The sequence below is a fragment of the Desmodus rotundus genome, chromosome 11 (assembly GCF_022682495.2).
Source record: "Desmodus rotundus isolate HL8 chromosome 11, HLdesRot8A.1, whole genome shotgun sequence".
Lineage (NCBI taxonomy): Eukaryota > Metazoa > Chordata > Mammalia > Chiroptera > Phyllostomidae > Desmodus > Desmodus rotundus.
The window spans coordinates 98,063,128-98,067,845 of record NC_071397.1 but is presented as its reverse complement, the minus strand read 5'-3'; positions in this window follow the sequence as shown (position 1 = coordinate 98,067,845).

Here is a 4,718-nt window from a genome sequence, read left to right as displayed (position 1 = left end):
CTCCTGGGGTCAGATAATTCTTTTGATTGGTCTGCCCATATCCGGCTTTACCAAAACTGTTTTGTCCCCAAAGGTGTCCTGGAACTAGGTGATTTATGAGGATAAGATTAAAGCATGCTCTAGATGGTCAAAGGGATAATGGTATATCCCCAGGAAATCAGCTCAGTGCGGAGAAAACTTGCATCATAGGACTCTTCAAAACTGAAGAAGACCACAGTCCAAAGAGAAAAGTGGGCAAGAACATGAACAGACAATTCACAGAAAAAAATAGCAGTGGCCCTTAAACATAAAGGACTGTTCGTCCTCACTTGCAGTGGAGTGCACATTATTAGGATGATACTGTTGCTTTGGAATGAGCACCAAGTTATATGGAAAATCGGAAGGATATCCTAGGAACAATAAAAATGGTTACCTATAGAGGGAGGTGGGGGGAGGGGAAATAAACAGAGGCAAGACTAACCTGTCTTGGAACTTCTAAAGTATTTACATAGCCAAAAAATAAAAAAGGAAACAAAGTAAACCCAAAGTTGAAGGCAAATTGAAACAACTGAACTGTAAGTCAAATTGGTGACATAAGTATGTTGTTAAACAGAGAGAAGAGTTATTCCCCAGAACTTGTAAACATAGTACTCAGAGTATCCATGGTGGGATATATTCTAAGGATGAAAAAAGAACTGCAAAGGAATCTTCAGCTTCACTCGGCAGTGTATAATTGGTAGTATCGTTGCTATATAGTTTTGGAACTGTATCGTAGGATACACGGATATTTTAATGTTACAATGTATGAGACTTTAAGTGTAAGAGAAAGTGAGATACACATATAAGATCAAGAAAGTTCAGAAAAAACCTGTCATGTTGAAATTGGAAATACCAGTGTGAGCACATGACGTTTAAAAGTGGATTTCCTAGTTCTGGGCACTGAAAGGGCCTACAGAGAAGCAGGAGGTTGACCAGCTGCTCCAGTTTGCTAGGGACTTGGATTTCCTGAGATGTGAACTTGGAGCATTAAAACTAGAGCTGAATTGTCCCGGGCACACCATGGGGGGCAGGTCTCTGTACAGTAACAATGAACACAATTGCCGATCATATTGTGGTTTTTAACTTCCATTTCCCATGAAATAGACCCAGCGAATTGATTGATTCCAGTCCTGGGACAGGGAAAGGTACATGTGAGGTCAGACGTTTTGTTGTGCCTGCGTGCAAGGGAAACGCTTAGGCTAGTGGAGGTATGTCACCAGGGTTTAGGAGGTCAGGCAGAACTAACCTCTAGTGATAGGAGTCAAATCCGTGCTTGCCAAGGAGGGAAGAGGAGCAGGAATTGACTGGAAAGGAAAACAAAGGGACTTTTGAGGATGATGAAAATATTCTGTTATGGGTGATGATTACCCAGGTATATATGTTCGTCAAAATTCATTAAACTGTACCACTGAAATGGATGCATTTAATGTAAATTATACCTCACATCTGTTAGACCTCATATAAGTTACACCTTCGTATGTATGCAAATTATATCAATAAAGTGTGGAAATAAATGAAGACAAAATGAGAAAAGCAAAGGCTATTTAATTCAGAGGTTGCTGTAGCAAGAGTTCCCCCACCATCACTTAGGTTTGGCAGAGACTCAAAGGCACGAGGAGGAGGGGGCGAGCTTCTCAGTGGGGGACACGGAGGGCCCAGCTGCGCACGGACGGGGTGTGGGCAGGGAAGCTGGAGGCGGCTGATTAGAGGTGGGGCAGCCCTGGGATCAATTAGGAGTGTAGGTTTGGCTTTCTTCGGTTGGTTCTAAGTTGGAAGTGGGACAGATACCAGGGAAGCTGTCAGTTTTTAATCAGATCCGGCCATTTCGAGCTGATTGTTACACAGATGGTTTGTTTAGGCTTCTGGGTTGTTACAGCGATAGCTGCCTGACTTGCTCTAACTCTGACTTCCAGTGGGCTGGTTTCCTGGGCAGTTACTGGAGATGAGGGGGTTGGTTTCCTACGCACGTTGCTGCCAGCTGTGTCAAAATTCTATTTTTATACGTGGTCTGGCCATGTCTGTCTGTATATTTGGTCTCTAAAAGTAAATTTTAAACAGACAAGGAAGGCAGCTTAAAAGATCGCCCACAGGCCAAATTTAGGGCAACTGCAGCAAATGACTACAGTTGATGGTAAATACTGATTAGATAAAAATCTATACTCTGTGGTTTTACTTGATGAGAGAAAAGGGGGCAGGAGACTACTGCCATCATTGGAAATGACTAGCATACCAACTTCTTACTCTGAAAATTACATTATATGGTGCTAGCAAATACATGTAGAATAAATGATGTAGTTAGAAAATTACTATTACACAAATCCTAAAGGAATAATTGATTTAGGCAAGGATTATCAATGGACTTTAAAATCTTTAGATGACAGATTGCTGCAAAATGGCAGTATTCATGCGGCGGCGCCGAAATATCGCTCCGCGGGTACTTTCTCTGATTATAGAGAACACGCTTGAATAGGGAGCCATCTGGTGGTCACCACCTGACCCAAATGATCAGATTTAAAATACGTGAAAGTGGGGTAACCTCCAACTGGCGGAAAGCACAGGAGAAAGAGTAGTATTGCAAATCTAAAAGCACTAGCAAACTTAATTATTACCCTTCCAAGAAAACTTTATGAAACTATCAACAATAAATGTTTACCGAGCACCTGAGTTAGGCCTAGCATAGTCCTCATTATTCACGCCACTTGAAGCTGCAAGTTCAAATGAGATATCGCGGTCTGATGACGTTTCTTGCATGTTGCTGTTTTAAACAGTACATACTATTGAGTCAATTGGCCACTTCTTTCCCATCCACCTGCACTTAGCCTCTAACCTTTCCACTACTCTACATTGATTTAGGGACCACCTAATGAAACGTTAATAGGGAAGACCAGATTTTTTTTTTTTTTTTTTTTAAGAAGACATCTGCAGTCTGTCTGGCCTGTGTCTAGGTATGAGAGCTAAAGCAAGCTTTCTTTTTTTTTTTTTTTTAATTTTTATTGTTATTCAATTACAGTTGTATGTAAACCAAGCTTTCTAGAATCTAGAAAGGCGTGTCAAACTCATTTTCACTGGGGGCCACATCAGCCTCGCGGTGGCCTTCAAAGGGCCAAATGTGGTTTTAGGACTGTATAAATGAAACTGCTCCTTAACTAGGGGCAAGGAGCTCGGCGCTGCTGCCGGGTGGAAACAAGGTATTGGGCTGGGTAAAACAAGGTGGAGGGCCGGGTTCAGCCCTCAGGCCTTATGTTTGCCACCTGTGTTCTAGACTAATTTTCTCTTTCTCAGCTAGTGTGTTCTGTGCTTTCTTGCAAAAGCTTTCTGTGAACAGCAACACAGCATGCCAACCCCACGTATCTAATCTTTCAGATTGTTAACATCTAAAACTTCAACTGATAACATTAAAGCTAACAATGTTTGGGCTTCACTTTCTTTGCAGACCACAAAGAGCTCCACTGACACTCTAACAATGCATTTTTAAAATGATAGAATCAGCCTTGGCTGGTGTGGCTTAGTGGATTGAGCGGCGGCCTGCGAACCAAAGGGATGCCGATAGGATTCCCAGCCAGGGCACATGCCTGGGTTGCAGGCCAGGTCCCCAGGAGGGGGTATGTGAGAGGCAACCACACATTGATGCTTCTCTCCCTCCTTTTCTCCCTCCCTTCCCCTCTGTCTAAAAATAAATAAATCTTTTAAAAAAGTTTTCTTTTTAAATTTTAATTATTTTATTGTTGTTTTAAACTTTTAGAAAAAATCCTATTTATTGTACTTATCTCCTTGAACATGATGCTGACCAAGTTTTCAGGCTTTGTGTCCTTGTATTGTTTTGAATCAGTTCATTTGTCCTACACCCAAGAAACATTTACCAAATACCTGCTCCCTGGTATGAAGTACAGGGTCTTCAAAGGAGATTTTTATCCCCCAGGTGTGGCTCTACAGTTGGATTTTAATGCTGGATCCTTGTTGGAGGCAGGGAGCGGAGATAGTAGAGCTGTGGGGATCTCAGAGCCACTTCCTGGAAACAAACTTGTCCAGTTCCTGGGAAATCCCCTTCACTAGGAAAAATTAAGTCAGCCTTTGGAGACGGTCCTGATTTCTGTAGTTTCTTCTTTGCCACCCATTCAGTGCAAATAACAGTGCTTTCTGCAGAGGATTCACTGTGCCAGCGTGACTAAGCACCGCTGAACTCCTTCCAACGTGCACCAGGGTGCACAGCACACCCCACCAGAGCCGCGTTCCTTTTCTTGCTGATGGTCCCCTGATTGTGTTTGAGTCATAACATCTTCAGCCCAGGGGATGAATTATGGCTGGTCTAAGCCAACGTTTGCTAAAAGGAGTGGTATTGGAATTTTGCGTAGGAGGAAGCTTTTGTTGCGTGCAAAGGTGTTCTGTGCGTTTTAGGACCTTTTGCACCCCTAGACCTACCCACTGCACCTCAGTAGCACCTCTCTCTTTGTGTGACAGCCGAAAGGGCTCCCTCTACGTTTCCAGTGTCTCTCCATGGGTGGGAGGCCTCTGGTGAGAACCCCCGGTTAAGCGTGGGTGCCGTGGCCTTCCTTACCAAACAGTGGCATTCTGTCTTCTTCCGGGCAGAACTGACCAGCTGACCAATCCTGGCCCCAGGCCAGAGGAAACTTCTGCGTTTCTGAGAAAGGTTATCTTCTCTGGTAAGGGAGACGTGCAGGAGGAGAAAGTGCTTTGTTCGC